The sequence below is a fragment of the Aythya ferina genome (assembly GCF_964211825.1).
Source record: "Aythya ferina genome assembly, chromosome: 1".
Classification (NCBI taxonomy): Eukaryota; Metazoa; Chordata; class Aves; order Anseriformes; family Anatidae; genus Aythya; species Aythya ferina.
This window is the reverse complement of record NC_140296.1, coordinates 133107184-133127922: the sequence shown is the minus strand read 5'-3', so window position 1 is coordinate 133127922 and position 20739 is coordinate 133107184.

Sequence of the window (20739 nt, the reverse complement as noted above, 5' to 3'; positions counted from 1 at the left end):
CACGGACTCCCTTGCCACCATGACCGCAGTGCGGCTACCAAACACTTCGTCCGGGACCCCGCGACCTCCGGCTCCTGGCCCACCGGAGACCATGTTAGGAACTCGGAATCGACAGGTCCAGATCCACAGTGGACCATGTTTGGAACCCGGGATAGCTGGCTCCTGACCCACCGGACACCATCGTTGGCACTCGGGATCGACTGGTTCAGTAAACCCTCTTCTGACCCCGGGATCTCCGGCTCCAACTACCGGAGGCCTACTTCTGCCCCCGGGATCCCTGGCTCCCGGCCCTCCGGAGACTGTATTCGGGACTCGGTATCGCCGGTTCCCCAGCCTACCGTGACTATCTTGCTGCCCCGGTTGAGCCGGCAACCGACCCATCGGAGACCGCGTTGGGAACCCGGGATCGCCGGCTGCTTCCCACCGGAGGCCGTCTTCTTACCCAGTAATTTTGGAGTCCCGACCAACCGGAGACTATCTTTGCAACCCGGGATTGCCGGCTCCGGACTCACCGGAGACCGTGTTTGGAACGCGTGATTACCGGCTCCTGACCTACCAGAGACCATGTTCGGAACGCGGGATGGCCGGCTCCCGACCTACCGGAGAATAGCTTCTATCCCCGGGATCGCGTGCTGCCGAACCTCCGGAGACTGTGTTCGGGACTTGGTATCGCCGGCTCCCCAGCCAACCGTGACTATCTTGCGGCCCCGGCTTAGCCGGCAAGCGTCCCACCGGAGACCATCTACGGAAAGGCATTCCCTCTCATATGGCAGGACAACCTTACCCATAACCATCCCGGGTTCCGAAGACGGTCTCCGATGGGTCGGTTGCCGGCTAAACCGGGGTCGCAAGATAGTCACGGTTGGCTGGGGGTCTGGCGATACTGAGTCCCAAATATAGTTTCCGAAGGGTCGGCAGCCGGTGATCCCGGGGATAGAAGATGGTCTCCGGTGGATCTGGACCTGTCGATCCCGAGTTCCAAACATGGTCTCCGGCGAGTCCGGAGCCAGCAATCCCGGGTTGCAAAGATAGCCTCTGTTTGGTCAGGACTCCACAATTACGGGGTAATGAGACGGCCTCCGGTGGGTAGGAGCCGGCGATCCCGGGTTCCGAAGACGCTCTCCGATGGGTCAGTTGCTGGCAGCTTGTCCTGCAATATGAGATGGAATGCCTTGCCAGGCCCCATCTCCACAAATACGGAACACTCCGGTTGGCAAGGCCAAGGGTGCATTTGAAGCCCTCGGTATAACAGGTGTCGTGCAATTGCATCATTCTGATTCATTCTGGTATACAGATAGACTAGCCATTATGTTGACTCTTGTGATATTTTTCTCAGTATAATTGAATTTTAGGCAGGCAAGTGCTTTAATACTCCGTAAGATGTCTAGCTCCTGAGGCTCTAACAGGGCTATCAGTAAGTAGGCAATCCAACCATACCAGCTGTTCGTTGCCTCCCTAGAGGTGTTTCTCGTATGAGAGGCCTTCCACCCCGTCCCTATTCCTGTACTGTTGACCGAAGTTGTAAGCTCCTTATCTGATAGCGGAATCCCGACCAAGCAGGTGGTGAATGGATTGTCTGCGCTGGCCATCGAGAGACATGTGGTCCTGTCCCGTCACGCTTGCGAGGGTGATCCAAACGTTTCGTCTGGGCTGTGTTGCGACCCATGCGGCGCTGGAAGTGCAGAGGTGGAGGAGGGTGGTGGTCCCAACCAAGGCTGCACACCACAGGCTGCTGCTCATCATGGTCCGTGTTCAGTGGAAATACAAGCACGCCCTTGCCCTCATGTTAGCAGCTGGTACGGTCCTTCCCACCACACCCCCTGTGCCCCACCCCATCCCCCAGTATCCAAGTTTCGCAGCATCACCCTTGCTTTTCCTGTTTTAACTGACGTTACTCCTGACTCCATTGTCATAAGATGCTTAATAATGGGTGGTACATCTTCGCGTTGAATAGGTAGTGTTATATGAGATTCCTAACATAGATTAGCTAGTCTATCCTATGGTGTCTCTTGAGTCCCCCCCTTTTTTTTTGCTAGCAGGTTCTTTGCTGTGCGAAGGACTTGTTCTACTGCGGCTTGTACTGTGGGTGAGTGTGGCATGCCTGTCTTGTGCGTGATACCCAGAGTGTGAAAAAATGACGTTGTAGAGTGGCTGACATATGCAGGGCCGTTATCTGTTTTTCTTTCTTTTGGGATATCAGGGGTTGCAACAGCTGCCTGAAAGTGTGCTTGGACATGGTGGCTAGTCTCGCCTGCCATTGCCGTGGCCCAGATTGCATGTGAAAAGGATTCGTGAACATATTTTAACCTTCCGAATTGGGGAATGTTAGTAATGTCGGTTTGCAAAATCCGGACGGAGGAGAGGTCCCTGGGATTGACGGTAGTCAGCGGGCCTGACTGCTGTTGACAATCAGGACAGGTTTGAAATATAAGTTTTGCCTCCGTTATAGGGAGGACAAATTGTCTGGATAACACGTTCGCTTCCTGGTGAAAGAATTGGTGGGACAAACGAGCCTGAGATAGTGTATTTGTTACCGGGACTTGCAATGCTATGTTAGCTAGCTGGTCAGCTCGGGCATTCCCTTCCACAAAAGAACCCTGTAAGGTGATATGCCTCCTAATAGGAATTATGCAGTATGGATGGCTCGACGCTTGACTTTTGCGAATAGTGTCTCATTCTGAATGTGCCTGATTTGAGATCGTTCAATTCGTTGTACCAATCCCACCGCATAAAGTGAATCTAACACAAAATTAACTGGGACCTGATGCCATTATTTAAATGCCATTATTATGGCATGTAATTCCACTATCTGGGGGAACCTAGAATGCTCTGTAGTGTATGATGGCACTGGCCTTCTTGTTCCCATGTAACAACAGCTTATCCTGTTTGCCCTGAACAATCAGTTTGTCCTTGGACAGCGTGGCGTCTCTATACGGTATTAACCTCGAGTAGCACACTATTATAGAAGGTGAACATTTTATGAGCTGGGAGGTGTGTATCTGGTTGACCATCAAAGCCCGACAGGGCTGCCTGTAGCTCAAGGCTATTCTGGCGGCATCAGTCAAGGTAGTCCTTAACTATCGGAATAACAACGCTTTTTGGTTCCTCTCCGGCTATCTCTACAGTTCGTTCTCTGCCTTTCTTAATTAAGGCCGCAAACATTTCAATGTGGTGTCACGTTAAAGGGTGTAGCTGATTAATCTTTTTGGGCCCGGTCGGATTCAGGGTACTGAACTATCACAATCACAGATTTCACCAATTTGATTTCATCAACCGTTAGGGGTCCAGTCGGATATTCACCAATAACGCATTAACCGTTAGGGGTCTGGTTGGATTCAGAACACTGAACTATCACGGTCCCGGATTCACCAATAATGTATACCCATCCTTACCCTAGTTGCACTTAATGAGAGCAAGGACAATGCAATCAAGTGTGATTTATTACAGCAACAGGTACATAGGTTCTTTGGGTTGCCGACGAAAGTGACTGTCTGCAAAAGCAAGCTAGCATGGACGAAATACACAGGTGTTACAGGTGCGCAGCCTGGTAATTAACACGTTGAAAGGATCAAAGACTCTAGAAGGATTTATAACCAAATGTTCAAATCTCACCCAAAGGCGTCCCAATGGGGGACAAGAGAGGCTCAGCCCGTCGACTGGTCCCAGGAGTCAGGAGGTCCTAAGGATGTATTCTCTCGGGATGGTATCTCCCCTGACGGTGGTATCTTCCCTAACATCCCCTCTCTCGGGCCAATTTGTATTATTTTCTATCTTTTAGGTGGAGCTTGAGTGGCTCTAGTCAAGCATCTCTTAGTTGTGCTTGGTGAAAAGTTCTCCCGTCTCCGTTTAAAGTAATAGGCTCCGAGAAATTCAGAGCGCATGCTCAGTGAGGGGTGGTCGCAGCTTGGAGGCGGGTAGCTTTTGGGATAGAGGTGTGTTTTGGTATTATACTGATATTATAATGAGCAAAAAGCACACTAGGGTACAGCATTTGTTAAAACATGACAGGTCCTCGGCGCAGGGTAGCAAAAAGTTCAGCTTATCAGTTGGTGTCCGGTGGGTCAGGAGCCGGAGATCCTGGGTTCCAAAGATGTCTACTGTGGATTAGGACCCGTCGATCCTGAATGCCAAGGAGCATCTCTCGACCAAACATGATCCGGAACAGAGAGTCCAGGTGTTCAAAAATCTGAACTGGTGTCTCGTCGACAGGCGAACCCGAGGTTATCGAACAGCGTCCGGTGTTTCGGGGGCCAGTAACCCAGGGTCCAAAGAAGCTCTCATGTAGTTCTTGACGGATCCATCACTGGGTTCCGAAGTTTTCTTCTGACCCCACGGTATACCGGGTCAAGACCTACTGGAGAATATCTTCGGACACAGCGATCACTACCTCTCGACTTTCCGGAGACCGTACTCGGGTCTCGGCATAGCCGACACACCTGCCTACCGTGACTCTCTTGCGACCCTGGTTTAGCCGGCAACCGACCCATCGGAGGCTGTCTTCTGACACCGGCTATGCCAGCTCCAACCTACCGGATTGTAGGCTCCGGCCCCACCGGTGACCATGTTTGGAACTCGGGATTGCCGGCTCCCAACCCAACGGAGGCTGTCTTCTGACCCCGGGATAACCGGCTACTTCCCACAGGAGGCCGTCTTCTTACCTCGTAATTGCGGATCGCCATACCAGAGCCGCCCGAGATCCGACCCTGACCGCAGTGCGGCTAGCAAACACTTCGTCCGGGACCGGAGCCCAGGGGCTTGGTACGGACGGCCGCCGCTCCGGACAGGACAGAACCCCCGGGCCCGGGACGGCCAGCCCCCGAGTTGATTGACGACAGCCTGCAGCTTCACTACACGGCTGGCACCCATGCCGCTCGTGGCTGGACAACAGTGTAGGGGGATCGGTGTCCCCGAGCCGCCCGAGACGGGACGGTGCGGCGAGCACAGATGCCACTCAGGACCGGAGCCCAGGGGTTCGGGACGGACAGCCGCCGCTCCGCACAGGGTAGAACACCCGGAACATTACATTGTTCCATACCCAGCTAAATTAGCCAGCTAAGTTCCTAAAGATGCTTTCTCACAAACCACCTTGTCCCCTGCTCACCACCTTTGGGTTTTTCCAACTAAAAGAAAAGTTTCTGTTGTAACATCACAATTTGAGTGAAAAACAATATGTATAGCTCAAAAGATTATACTGGTCCTCTCTCGGCGTAGAATATTTGCATTGTGCCAAATGCTAGTAGATATTTTCATATATTTTTCCATGCTCTGTGATAGCTTAATATATGCAGATTTTCAGACCTGCGTCCTCTTGTGTTAGAGATAAAAACCATAAATGATGGAGAAATTGCATTGTGAATGTGTCTTAGGCTGCTAAATATTTGTTTTTCAGTTTTTTTTAATGTAGGTATTTAAGTACATTCGTTAGCGTATTTTTGACAATTGTACTTAAATACATACATATTTTCTCCCCCTTCCTCTTTGAGTAGAGGGGGATTGAGTTGTGGTGGAGTTTGGCTGCCCACCCGAGGAAAACTGCCAGAGATGGTCAAGCGCCACCCTAACAGGAGTTTTTGTACTGCCTGGAGTTATTGACGCTGCTTATGAAGGGATCATGCAAGCCATGGCACGGACTCCCTTGCCACCATGACCGCAGTGCGGCTACCAAACACTTCGTCCGGGACCCCGCGACCTCCGGCTCCTGGCCCACCGGAGACCATGTTAGGAACTCGGAATCGACAGGTCCAGATCCACAGTGGACCATGTTTGGAACCCGGGATAGCTGGCTCCTGACCCACCGGACACCATCGTTGGCACTCGGGATCGACTGGTTCAGTAAACCCTCTTCTGACCCCGGGATCTCCGGCTCCAACTACCGGAGGCCTACTTCTGCCCCCGGGATCCCTGGCTCCCGGCCCTCCGGAGACTGTATTCGGGACTCGGTATCGCCGGTTCCCCAGCCTACCGTGACTATCTTGCTGCCCCGGTTGAGCCGGCAACCGACCCATCGGAGACCGCGTTGGGAACCCGGGATCGCCGGCTGCTTCCCACCGGAGGCCGTCTTCTTACCCAGTAATTTTGGAGTCCCGACCAACCGGAGACTATCTTTGCAATCCGGGATTGCCGGCTCCGGACTCACCGGAGACCGTGTTTGGAACGCGTGATTACCGGCTCCTGACCTACCAGAGACCATGTTCGGAACGCGGGATGGCCGGCTCCCGACCTACCGGAGAATAGCTTCTATCCCCGGGATCGCGTGCTGCCGAACCTCCGGAGACTGTGTTCGGGACTTGGTATCGCCGGCTCCCCAGCCAACCGTGACTATCTTGCGGCCCCGGCTTAGCCGGCAAGCGTCCCACCGGAGACCATCTACGGAAAGGCATTCCCTCTCATATGGCAGGACAACCTTACCCATAACCATCCCGGGTTCCGAAGACGGTCTCCGATGGGTCGGTTGCCGGCTAAACCGGGGTCGCAAGATAGTCACGGTTGGCTGGGGGTCTGGCGATACTGAGTCCCAAATATAGTTTCCGAAGGGTCGGCAGCCGGTGATCCCGGGGATAGAAGATGGTCTCCGGTGGATCTGGACCTGTCGATCCCGAGTTCCAAACATGGTCTCCGGCGAGTCCGGAGCCAGCAATCCCGGGTTGCAAAGATAGCCTCTGTTTGGTCAGGACTCCACAATTACGGGGTAATGAGACGGCCTCCGGTGGGTAGGAGCCGGCGATCCCGGGTTCCGAAGACGCTCTCCGATGGGTCAGTTGCTGGCAGCTTGTCCTGCAATATGAGATGGAATGCCTTGCCAGGCCCCATCTCCACAAATACGGAACACTCCGGTTGGCAAGGCCAAGGGTGCATTTGAAGCCCTCGGTATAATAGGTGTCGTGCAATTGCATCATTCTGATTCATTCTGGTATACAGATAGACTAGCCATTATGTTGACTCTTGTGATATTTTTCTCAGTATAATTGAATTTTAGGCAGGCAAGTGCTTTAATACTCCGTAAGATGTCTAGCTCCTGAGGCTCTAACAGGGCTATCAGTAAGTAGGCAATCCAACCATACCAGCTGTTCGTTGCCTCCCTAGAGGTGTTTCTCGTATGAGAGGCCTTCCACCCCGTCCCTATTCCTGTACTGTTGACCGAAGTTGTAAGCTCCTTATCTGATAGCGGAATCCCGACCAAGCAGGTGGTGAATGGATTGTCTGCGCTGGCCATCGAGAGACATGTGGTCCTGTCCCGTCACGCTTGCGAGGGTGACCCAAACGTTTCGTCTGGGCTGTATTGCGACCCATGCGGCGCTGGAAGTGCAGAGGTGGAGGAGGGTGGTGGTCCCAACCAAGGCTGCACACCACAGGCTGCTGCTCATCATGGTCCGTGTTCAGTGGAAATACAAGCACGCCCTTGCCCTCATGTTAGCAGCTGGTACGGTCCTTCCCACCACACCCCCTGTGCCCCACCCCATCCCCCAGTATCCAAGTTTCGCAGCATCACCCTTGCTTTTCCTGTTTTAACTGACGTTACTCCTGACTCCATTGTCATAAATGCTTAATAATGGGTGGTACATCTTCGCGTTGTAGTTATATGAGATAGTGTTCGGTAGTGTTATATGAGATTCCTAACATAGATTAGCTAGTCTATCCTATGGTGTCTCTTGAGTCCCCCCCTTTTTTTTTGCTAGCAGGTTCTTTGCTGTGCGAAGGACTTGTTCTACTGCGGCTTGTACTGTGGGTGAGTGTGGCATGCCTGTCTTGTGCGTGATACCCAGAGTGTGAAAAAATGACGTTGTAGAGTGGCTGACATATGCAGGGCCGTTATCTGTTTTTCTTTCTTTTGGGATATCAGGGGTTGCAACAGCTGCCTGAAAGTGTGCTTGGACATGGTGGCTAGTCTCGCCTGCCATTGCCGTGGCCCAGATTGCATGTGAAAAGGATTCGTGAACATATTTTAACCTTCCGAATTGGGGAATGTTAGTAATGTCGGTTTGCAAAATCCGGACGGAGGAGAGGTCCCTGGGATTGACGGTAGTCAGCGGGCCTGACTGCTGTTGACAATCAGGACAGGTTTGAAATATAAGTTTTGCCTCCGTTATAGGGAGGACAAATTGTCTGGATAACACGTTCGCTTCCTGGTGAAAGAATTGGTGGGACAAACGAGCCTGAGATAGTGTATTTGTTACCGGGACTTGCAATGCTATGTTAGCTAGCTGGTCAGCTCGGGCATTCCCTTCCACAAAAGAACCCTGTAAGGTGATATGCCTCCTAATAGGAATTATGCAGTATGGATGGCTCGACGCTTGACTTTTGCGAATAGTGTCTCATTCTGAATGTGCCTGATTTGAGATCGTTCAATTCGTTGTACCAATCCCACCGCATAAAGTGAATCTAACACAAAATTAACTGGGACCTGATGCCATTATTTAAATGCCATTATTATGGCATGTAATTCCACTATCTGGGGGAACCTAGAATGCTCTGTAGTGTATGATGGCACTGGCCTTCTTGTTCCCATGTAACAACAGCTTATCCTGTTTGCCCTGAACAATCAGTTTGTCCTTGGACAGCGTGGCGTCTCTATACGGTATTAACCTCGAGTAGCACACTATTATAGAAGGTGAACATTTTATGAGCTGGGAGGTGTGTATCTGGTTGACCATCAAAGCCCGACAGGGCTGCCTGTAGCTCAAGGCTATTCTGGCGGCATCAGTCAAGGTAGTCCTTAACTATCGGAATAACAACGCTTTTTGGTTCCTCTCCGGCTATCTCTACAGTTCGTTCTCTGCCTTTCTTAATTAAGGCCGCAAACATTTCAATGTGGTGTCACGTTAAAGGGTGTAGCTGATTAATCTTTTTGGGCCCGGTCGGATTCAGGGTACTGAACTATCACAATCACAGATTTCACCAATTTGATTTCATCAACCGTTAGGGGTCCAGTCGGATATTCACCAATAACGCATTAACCGTTAGGGGTCTGGTTGGATTCAGAACACTGAACTATCACGGTCCCGGATTCACCAATAATGTATACCCATCCTTACCCTAGTTGCACTTAATGAGAGCAAGGACAATGCAATCAAGTGTGATTTATTACAGCAACAGGTACATAGGTTCTTTGGGTTGCCGACGAAAGTGACTGTCTGCAAAAGCAAGCTAGCATGGACGAAATACACAGGTGTTACAGGTGCGCAGCCTGGTAATTAACACGTTGAAAGGATCAAAGACTCTAGAAGGATTTATAACCAAATGTTCAAATCTCACCCAAAGGCGTCCCAATGGGGGACAAGAGAGGCTCAGCCCGTCGACTGGTCCCAGGAGTCAGGAGGTCCTAAGGATGTATTCTCTCGGGATGGTATCTCCCCTGACGGTGGTATCTTCCCTAACATCCCCTCTCTCTTGGGCCAATTTGTATTATTTTCTATCTTTTAGGTGGAGCTTGAGTGGCTCTAGTCAAGCATCTCTTAGTTGTGCTTGGTGAAAAGTTCTCCCGTCTCCGTTTAAAGTAATAGGCTCCGAGAAATTCAGAGCGCATGCTCAGTGAGGGGTGGTCGCAGCTTGGAGGCGGGTAGCTTTTGGGATAGAGGTGTGTTTTGGTATTATACTGATATTATAATGAGCAAAAAGCACACTAGGGTACAGCATTTGTTAAAACATGACAGGTCCTCGGCGCAGGGTAGCAAAAAGTTCAGCTTATCAGTTGGTGTCCGGTGGGTCAGGAGCCGGAGATCCTGGGTTCCAAAGATGTCTACTGTGGATTAGGACCCGTCGATCCTGAATGCCAAGGAGCATCTCTCGACCAAACATGATCCGGAACAGAGAGTCCAGGTGTTCAAAAATCTGAACTGGTGTCTCGTCGACAGGCGAACCCGAGGTTATCGAACAGCGTCCGGTGTTTCGGGGGCCAGTAACCCAGGGTCCAAAGAAGCTCTCATGTAGTTCTTGACGGATCCATCACTGGGTTCCGAAGTTTTCTTCTGACCCCACGGTATACCGGGTCAAGACCTACTGGAGAATATCTTCGGACACAGCGATCACTACCTCTCGACTTTCCGGAGACCGTACTCGGGTCTCGGCATAGCCGACACACCTGCCTACCGTGACTCTCTTGCGACCCTGGTTTAGCCGGCAACCGACCCATCGGAGGCTGTCTTCTGACACCGGCTATGCCAGCTCCAACCTACCGGATTGTAGGCTCCGGCCCCACCGGTGACCATGTTTGGAACTCGGGATTGCCGGCTCCCAACCCAACGGAGGCTGTCTTCTGACCCCGGGATAACCGGCTACTTCCCACAGGAGGCCGTCTTCTTACCTCGTAATTGCGGATCGCCATACCAGAGCCGCCCGAGATCCGACCCTGACCGCAGTGCGGCTAGCAAACACTTCGTCCGGGACCGGAGCCCAGGGGCTTGGTACGGACGGCCGCCGCTCCGGACAGGACAGAACCCCCGGGCCCGGGACGGCCAGCCCCCGAGTTGATTGACGACAGCCTGCAGCTTCACTACACGGCTGGCACCCATGCCGCTCGTGGCTGGACAACAGTGTAGGGGGATCGGTGTCCCCGAGCCGCCCGAGACGGGACGGTGCGGCGAGCACAGATGCCACTCAGGACCGGAGCCCAGGGGTTCGGGACGGACAGCCGCCGCTCCGCACAGGGTAGAACACCCGGAACATTACATTGTTCCATACCCAGCTAAATTAGCCAGCTAAGTTCCTAAAGATGCTTTCTCACAAACCACCTTGTCCCCTGCTCACCACCTTTGGGTTTTTCCAACTAAAAGAAAAGTTTCTGTTGTAACATCACAATTTGAGTGAAAAACAATATGTATAGCTCAAAAGATTATACTGGTCCTCTCTCGGCGTAGAATATTTGCATTGTGCCAAATGCTAGTAGATATTTTCATATATTTTTCCATGCTCTGTGATAGCTTAATATATGCAGATTTTCAGACCTGCGTCCTCTTGTGTTAGAGATAAAAACCATAAATGATGGAGAAATTGCATTGTGAATGTGTCTTAGGCTGCTAAATATTTGTTTTTCAGTTTTTTTTAATGTAGGTATTTAAGTACATTCGTTAGCGTATTTTTGACAATTGTACTTAAATACATACATATTTTCTCCCCCTTCCTCTTTGAGTAGAGGGGGATTGAGTTGTGGTGGAGTTTGGCTGCCCACCCGAGGAAAACTGCCAGAGATGGTCAAGCGCCACCCTAACAGGAGTTTTTGTACTGCCTGGAGTTATTGACGCTGCTTATGAAGGGATCATGCAAGCCATGGCACGGACTCCCTTGCCACCATGACCGCAGTGCGGCTACCAAACACTTCGTCCGGGACCCCGCGACCTCCGGCTCCTGGCCCACCGGAGACCATGTTAGGAACTCGGAATCGACAGGTCCAGATCCACAGTGGACCATGTTTGGAACCCGGGATAGCTGGCTCCTGACCCACCGGACACCATCGTTGGCACTCGGGATCGACTGGTTCAGTAAACCCTCTTCTGACCCCGGGATCTCCGGCTCCAACTACCGGAGGCCTACTTCTGCCCCCGGGATCCCTGGCTCCCGGCCCTCCGGAGACTGTATTCGGGACTCGGTATCGCCGGTTCCCCAGCCTACCGTGACTATCTTGCTGCCCCGGTTGAGCCGGCAACCGACCCATCGGAGACCGCGTTGGGAACCCGGGATCGCCGGCTGCTTCCCACCGGAGGCCGTCTTCTTACCCAGTAATTTTGGAGTCCCGACCAACCGGAGACTATCTTTGCAACCCGGGATTGCCGGCTCCGGACTCACCGGAGACCGTGTTTGGAACGCGTGATTACCGGCTCCTGACCTACCAGAGACCATGTTCGGAACGCGGGATGGCCGGCTCCCGACCTACCGGAGAATAGCTTCTATCCCCGGGATCGCGTGCTGCCGAACCTCCGGAGACTGTGTTCGGGACTTGGTATCGCCGGCTCCCCAGCCAACCGTGACTATCTTGCGGCCCCGGCTTAGCCGGCAAGCGTCCCACCGGAGACCATCTACGGAAAGGCATTCCCTCTCATATGGCAGGACAACCTTACCCATAACCATCCCGGGTTCCGAAGACGGTCTCCGATGGGTCGGTTGCCGGCTAAACCGGGGTCGCAAGATAGTCACGGTTGGCTGGGGGTCTGGCGATACTGAGTCCCAAATATAGTTTCCGAAGGGTCGGCAGCCGGTGATCCCGGGGATAGAAGATGGTCTCCGGTGGATCTGGACCTGTCGATCCCGAGTTCCAAACATGGTCTCCGGCGAGTCCGGAGCCAGCAATCCCGGGTTGCAAAGATAGCCTCTGTTTGGTCAGGACTCCACAATTACGGGGTAATGAGACGGCCTCCGGTGGGTAGGAGCCGGCGATCCCGGGTTCCGAAGACGCTCTCCGATGGGTCAGTTGCTGGCAGCTTGTCCTGCAATATGAGATGGAATGCCTTGCCAGGCCCCATCTCCACAAATACGGAACACTCCGGTTGGCAAGGCCAAGGGTGCATTTGAAGCCCTCGGTATAATAGGTGTCGTGCAATTGCATCATTCTGATTCATTCTGGTATACAGATAGACTAGCCATTATGTTGACTCTTGTGATATTTTTCTCAGTATAATTGAATTTTAGGCAGGCAAGTGCTTTAATACTCCGTAAGATGTCTAGCTCCTGAGGCTCTAACAGGGCTATCAGTAAGTAGGCAATCCAACCATACCAGCTGTTCGTTGCCTCCCTAGAGGTGTTTCTCGTATGAGAGGCCTTCCACCCCGTCCCTATTCCTGTACTGTTGACCGAAGTTGTAAGCTCCTTATCTGATAGCGGAATCCCGACCAAGCAGGTGGTGAATGGATTGTCTGCGCTGGCCATCGAGAGACATGTGGTCCTGTCCCGTCACGCTTGCGAGGGTGATCCAAACGTTTCGTCTGGGCTGTGTTGCGACCCATGCGGCGCTGGAAGTGCAGAGGTGGAGGAGGGTGGTGGTCCCAACCAAGGCTGCACACCACAGGCTGCTGCTCATCATGGTCCGTGTTCAGTGGAAATACAAGCACGCCCTTGCCCTCATGTTAGCAGCTGGTACGGTCCTTCCCACCACACCCCCTGTGCCCCACCCCATCCCCCAGTATCCAAGTTTCGCAGCATCACCCTTGCTTTTCCTGTTTTAACTGACGTTACTCCTGACTCCATTGTCATAAATGCTTAATAATGGGTGGTACATCTTCGCGTTGTAGTTATATGAGATAGTGTTCGGTAGTGTTATATGAGATTCCTAACATAGATTAGCTAGTCTATCCTATGGTGTCTCTTGAGTCCCCCCCTTTTTTTTTGCTAGCAGGTTCTTTGCTGTGCGAAGGACTTGTTCTACTGCGGCTTGTACTGTGGGTGAGTGTGGCATGCCTGTCTTGTGCGTGATACCCAGAGTGTGAAAAAATGACGTTGTAGAGTGGCTGACATATGCAGGGCCGTTATCTGTTTTTCTTTCTTTTGGGATATCAGGGGTTGCAACAGCTGCCTGAAAGTGTGCTTGGACATGGTGGCTAGTCTCGCCTGCCATTGCCGTGGCCCAGATTGCATGTGAAAAGGATTCGTGAACATATTTTAACCTTCCGAATTGGGGAATGTTAGTAATGTCGGTTTGCAAAATCCGGACGGAGGAGAGGTCCCTGGGATTGACGGTAGTCAGCGGGCCTGACTGCTGTTGACAATCAGGACAGGTTTGAAATATAAGTTTTGCCTCCGTTATAGGGAGGACAAATTGTCTGGATAACACGTTCGCTTCCTGGTGAAAGAATTGGTGGGACAAACGAGCCTGAGATAGTGTATTTGTTACCGGGACTTGCAATGCTATGTTAGCTAGCTGGTCAGCTCGGGCATTCCCTTCCACAAAAGAACCCTGTAAGGTGATATGCCTCCTAATAGGAATTATGCAGTATGGATGGCTCGACGCTTGAATTTTGCGAATAGTGTCTCATTCTGAATGTGCCTGATTTGAGATCGTTCAATTCGTTGTACCAATCCCACCGCATAAAGTGAATCTAACACAAAATTAACTGGGACCTGATGCCATTATTTAAATGCCATTATTATGGCATGTAATTCCACTATCTGGGGGAACCTAGAATGCTCTGTAGTGTATGATGGCACTGGCCTTCTTGTTCCCATGTAACAACAGCTTATCCTGTTTGCCCTGAACAATCAGTTTGTCCTTGGACAGCGTGGCGTCTCTATACGGTATTAACCTCGAGTAGCACACTATTATAGAAGGTGAACATTTTATGAGCTGGGAGGTGTGTATCTGGTTGACCATCAAAGCCCGACAGGGCTGCCTGTAGCTCAAGGCTATTCTGGCGGCATCAGTCAAGGTAGTCCTTAACTATCGGAATAACAACGCTTTTTGGTTCCTCTCCGGCTATCTCTACAGTTCGTTCTCTGCCTTTCTTAATTAAGGCCGCAAACATTTCAATGTGGTGTCACGTTAAAGGGTGTAGCTGATTAATCTTTTTGGGCCCGGTCGGATTCAGGGTACTGAACTATCACAATCACAGATTTCACCAATTTGATTTCATCAACCGTTAGGGGTCCAGTCGGATATTCACCAATAACGCATTAACCGTTAGGGGTCTGGTTGGATTCAGAACACTGAACTATCACGGTCCCGGATTCACCAATAATGTATACCCATCCTTACCCTAGTTGCACTTAATGAGAGCAAGGACAATGCAATCAAGTGTGATTTATTACAGCAACAGGTACATAGGTTCTTTGGGTTGCCGACGAAAGTGACTGTCTGCAAAAGCAAGCTAGCATGGACGAAATACACAGGTGTTACAGGTGCGCAGCCTGGTAATTAACACGTTGAAAGGATCAAAGACTCTAGAAGGATTTATAACCAAATGTTCAAATCTCACCCAAAGGCGTCCCAATGGGGGACAAGAGAGGCTCAGCCCGTCGACTGGTCCCAGGAGTCAGGAGGTCCTAAGGATGTATTCTCTCGGGATGGTATCTCCCCTGACGGTGGTATCTTCCCTAACATCCCCTCTCTCTTGGGCCAATTTGTATTATTTTCTATCTTTTAGGTGGAGCTTGAGTGGCTCTAGTCAAGCATCTCTTAGTTGTGCTTGGTGAAAAGTTCTCCCGTCTCCGTTTAAAGTAATAGGCTCCGAGAAATTCAGAGCGCATGCTCAGTGAGGGGTGGTCGCAGCTTGGAGGCGGGTAGCTTTTGGGATAGAGGTGTGTTTTGGTATTATACTGATATTATAATGAGCAAAAAGCACACTAGGGTACAGCATTTGTTAAAACATGACAGGTCCTCGGCGCAGGGTAGCAAAAAGTTCAGCTTAACGGTCTTGGTGTGCGCAAGAACAATTGAGTCCCCACCTGGTTACAGAGCCTCGCCGTGGTGTCTCCACTCCACTCTACGCTCCGTACTGTTCCTTAGAGCTGGCACACCAGGTTTTCCCAGCGCGATAGCCTCTAAGGTTGGAAGCCTAGGGAACGCTCAGGTAATGCAGCTATGCCCTACCCTAAAAGCCTCTCCAATGCCGTACATTTTCTTTAAAATGTGAATGTTAGTTTTATTTCCCTAGTTACTTCAGGCAATTACACCACAATACTGGATCCCGTGGTCAAAATTTCAATTCACTATGCTAGTATTCACTATTTATTCACCATTTGCCGAGGCGATCGGCTCCGGGGCAGACGCGTTCTGCAGCGGAGCGGGGGAACGGGCCAGGCAGGGCTAATTTTTCCAGCATCGAGCCTACTTGAGGGAGCCGCCAGGACCCGGCAGCCCTCGTGAGGGAGGCTGACGAGACGAAGGCGGAGCCAGCAGCGCCCCCTCCCCAGCCGTTCAAAAGCTGCCCCTAGGGCTGCTCGCTAGAGCTCGAGCGACCAGGAGCGCGGTGAACAGGGCGGGCAAACAGGGCGTGGCGCGTCAGAAGGGAGTGGCGCGGCAGTTCGCGCAGGCAGGGCGAGCAGGAAGGGCAGAGCGCAAGAAGGGTGTGCGCAAGAACAATTGAGTCCCCACCTGGTTACAGAGCCTCGCCGTGGTGTCTCCACTCCACTCTACGCTCCGTACTGTTCCTTAGAGCTGGCACACCAGGTTTTCCCAGCGCGATAGCCTCTAAGGTTGGAAGCCTAGGGAACTCTCAGGTAATGCAGTTATGCCCTACCCTGAAAGCCTCTCCAATGCCATCCATTTTCTTTAAAATGTGAATGTTAGCCATTGTGTTGATTCTTGTGATATTTTTCTCAGTATAATTGAATTTTAGGCAGGCAAGTGCTTTAATACTCCGTAAGATGTCTAGCTCCTGAGGCTCTAACACGGCTATCAGTAAGTAGGCAATCCAACCATACCAGTTGCATGTTTAGGTACTTAGCTGGCTAATTTAGCTGGGTAAGGAACAATGTAATGTTTCCCTTTTGTTAAACATTGCCATCTGTGTCGCTGCCACACAAATTATTCGTTCTGGAGCAAACAATTTGTGAATAGCATATGCCAACAGAAATGTTCGTGTACCAGCAGCCCTTTTAGATTGCAGTGAGGATTCACTGAAACCAAGTTTGCAGAGAACCGCAGTCATATCCACACCACTTGACACAGACAGGTAGAGATACTGATGAAATTCCAATGTGGAATGAAACCCCTACATCACCACATTCTTTGAAAAGTTTTTTTCAGCTGCTGGGATTTATTGAGTTTCTTGTTTGCACTGCTGAGATCTGTGGCTGCCCTTTTCAGAGGACCGCCGGGGGGGGGAGGAGAAGGGGGGTGAGCGGCGGCAGTCGGCGGCGAGTGGGGGCCCGGGGGGGGCCTGAGCCTGGGCGCAGCAGCAGGCGGAACATGGCAGCGACTGGGGCGTGCGGGCGGGCGCTCAAACCTGAGAAACGCAGCAGCCAGTGGCAGGGCGGGTGGAAGGACGGGTGCTTTTAGGTGACAGCGGGGGTGCAGGTGGCACTGGACCCTGCGTTCAAGTAATGGCTCAGTCCCCATCAACTGTGGCATCCCGACTACCCGGAGGGGGTCGCCAGGCTGCCATTCTGTGTTACCCAGGGCAGCTAATTCGCACACTTCTTTACATTTTTGCTCCCAGAGTAATTTTTGTGTTGGCGTTAAAATTAGCACAGCTATCTTCTGAGCCCGGGATCCCTGGCTTTCATTCATAGTTGTGTTAATCATTTTACTATAGCTTCTGCTGCTGCTGAAAGATTTGCTCCCATTGTTAATGCCCAGCTGCTCACCTGTCCTTCAGGTGATGTCCTGCAGTTAAAACTGCAGTCCAGCTGCAAGCTTGATTCGTTCAGCTAGGTTCCCTCTGGACGCTTGTGCAGCGTTGCTCTACCCCTTTTCACACCGGGGCCATCATTTGAAGGGAATGACAACACGAATTCCAGGATTGTCGAGAACTGGAGACCCTTTATTTTTCCAATGCAAGACATTATGTATCTTCTGAGCCAGCTACACACGCTGCATGTGGCTAGCAGGCATAGTTACAGGCTTCTGATTGGTGCATTCCTGTTGATCACGTGTAGCTCTCTATAGGCCTGTCCGAGCCTAACAACTTCTTCCGATTGGTTCCCACTTCCTCTTATTCTAGCCTGGTTACCTTTAGTGCACTGCCGTATCAATCAGCTCTAGTCTATCGCCGAATGGGTCACCCATATCACCTCAGTTGCCTGACCTTTTCTCAGACCATCTTCCCTCTAATCTTGTGTGAGCTTTTTTCCACAGGTTGTCTGATCTTCTTTTATTTCCCTTTGCTTGCTTACTTCTTTTTAACCTTATTTTCTGTGACCGACTCCATTCCTGTATTCCTCCTCTCTCATCTTCCCTTCCTTTCTATTTTGATCCTTCTCTAAGACCTTTTTCCTTTAATGTTGACCTTCATTGCCCTTCTCCTCTGTCTCCTCAAACTTTGTCTCTAACTTGTTTTTTCATCTTTCACTTCCACTGGGCTTCTCTGACTTCTCTTTTGACCTTTTTCCTTGTGTTTTCTGACTTTTCTCCAACCTTCTGTTCTCCTCCCTGATCTTCTCTTTTATCTCTTCTCACATCTTTTTTTCTTTCCCTTTCTTCTGTCCTTCACTGTCTGTCTCCTTGCCTGTCTATTTTACCATTCTCCCTAATTTTCTGAAACACTGAGCTACATAATGGAAAAATTTAGAAATAGAATCACGCTTTGGGACTGCAGTGGTTTCGTTTGTTTATTCTTTTTTTGGGTGCTAAGGGCTCTTATACCTGTGTGAAATGCTGTTTAGCTCTGCATTTTTGCTAGAGGGCTTAGCAGGACAAGAGGAAAACCAAGTGCATTTCCACTTTGCCTTGTAATGTCTGCTCTATTTTTTTTTAATTTTACGGAGAATCCGTACATTGTGTCTTACTTTGTACATAGCATGCTAAGTTTTTGAGAAGCTACAGAAGTCACAGAATTCCCATTGCTAATATTTGATTTCTATACTGTGTTAACTGAATGGCAGGAGCAAGGTGCAATTGGTTGATTGGTGCATGACAGAAAGAGGAAGAAATATATTGTACTCTGTCATTCTATTTGGGAAGAAAGCACACTTCTAACTTGTATGTGCCAAAAGGAAAACGTGACCTCAGACTTCTAAAACACTTCCTTTGAAGTGTCGAATTGGGAGAACTATGTAAGTAGAATCACCCTGTGGTCTGCTGCATGAGACAGGCTGTACTTGATAGTATGTGTGATTTAAAGACTGTTAAGCAGATGAACCACAGAACAGTTGAGGGTGGAAGAGACCTCTGGAGATCACCTGGCCCAATCCCCTGCTCCAGCAGGGCCACCCAGAACAGGCTGCCCAGGACCACGTGGTGGCTTCTGAAGATCTTCAAGGAGGAGACTGCATGACTTCTCTGGGCAACCTGCGCCAGTGCTCTGTCACCCACACAGCACAGAGGGGTTGCTGATATTCAGAGGGACCCTCCTGTCTTCCAGTTTGTGCCCACTGCCTCTTGTCCTGGCACTGGGCACCACAGAAAAGAGTCTGGCTCTGTCCTCTTTGCAACCTTCCTTCAGGTATTTGTACACACTGAGATTCCGCCGAGCCTTCTCTCTTCTAGGCTGAACAGTCCTAGCTCTTATAAGCCTTTCTTCATAGGAGAGATGCTTCAGTTCCTCAGTCATCTTTGTGGCTCTGTGTTGGACTCTTCACTATCTGTCTTGTACAGTGGGGCCTGTAACTAGCCGCTGTAGATGCCAAAACTGGACGCAGTAGCATGTAAAATACATCAGAAACAGGCAAAGACAGATTCTTCATGTCAGAATGTGCCACAGAGCAACAGCTCTCAAAACTTTGAGCATTAGAACATCGTCAGTTCTCAGAACTTCTGACAGGAGCTCACATAACAGAGCTTGCAACTGCAAATACTGTTGTAACTGCAAATACTGTTTGAGCTGTGTGGTTGCACAGAGCAGATACAGACTACTTAACATTGCCTAGCAGGTCACCAGTGAGCCACGCTTATGAAACTGTTGAATATGCCATGCTGCACTCTCTGATTGTTATATTCCGGGTTAGCTTTTCTGTTTATACTTACAGTATAGTTTGCCTCAGATTTTCTGGTGTGGAAAATTCATAATAGCTTTTCATAAGACAGAGTAATTTGTGTAATGAACTGGTGTCTGGTACATGCATTTTTGACATGCAAAAGCCTAAAAGTCTAAACATCTAAGCAACTGAACTGTTTAATAGAATAGCAGGCTTTAACTAAAAGGTTATTGTTTTTTGTTTGCTTTTTAAGACTTTGAGAATGCTGTAATATGCATTAATATGCACTTCAAGATGAGGGCTGATAAAATTCTCTGTTATTTGGACACTAGAATAGCTCACTAGAGTGATAGACTAAACTGCATATTTGTAAGTGGTAGTGTAGGAGAGAGATCTTGCTGACTAGTAGCAACCAGATGAAAAGTGTCCAAAACCTCTGCAGTGGTACCAGATACTGCCTCAGTCAAAACATCAGTGAATTAGGTCTTGTGTCAAGAATATATTTATATGTACGTAATGTGTGTGTGTATATATATATGTGTTTTCCTATCATTGTTGTTGCCAGCCACGCTGCTTCCTTTCATGTCCTATATTCTGTTTTATTCTGATGATTCTGTTTTAAACCAAGTCATGGCCAGAGTGACAAATGCAGAAGACTTCAGTAACTTACGCTCTTCCTGTCAAGGAATCACAATTACCTCAGGACCTCAGTCTACGCAAAACAGAGCATTGGTGTGTGGCAGCAAGCAGCATTCAATTAAATCAGCTGCAGATTTCTACTGAGATCTAAATTTTCATAGTCCTGGGACTCTGAACAACAAAAGGATTTTGATTTAGAGGACAAAATCTTTGTAACTCATAGGTAGCCTTGTTCACTCAGTGCTTTCTGCCGTATTTGCATCAGAGTCAGTGGTGCATTTTAGTGTAGCAAGCTGCAATAGCCAAGGAACACTTGTGCCATTTGGCATTTGGGACACAGTTCCTTCAGCACTTTGAAAGAAGTCACCCCACACAAGTATGCCATATTTGCTGGATCCTGTAGACATTAGATCCAGATTTTTTTTTATTTTTTTTTTTTTTAACTGAGGGTGGAAGAGGAAGCATTGTCTCTTCTCACCCCACCCCACACTTATTCCACCTGTTTGTAGGGAGAGGGTCTTAATTTTATTCCCTTCTCTGAAGTTCATTGGTTCCTTGGACTATTGTCTCATTTATATTCTGAAATCACTGCAAGTTCGCTGTTGC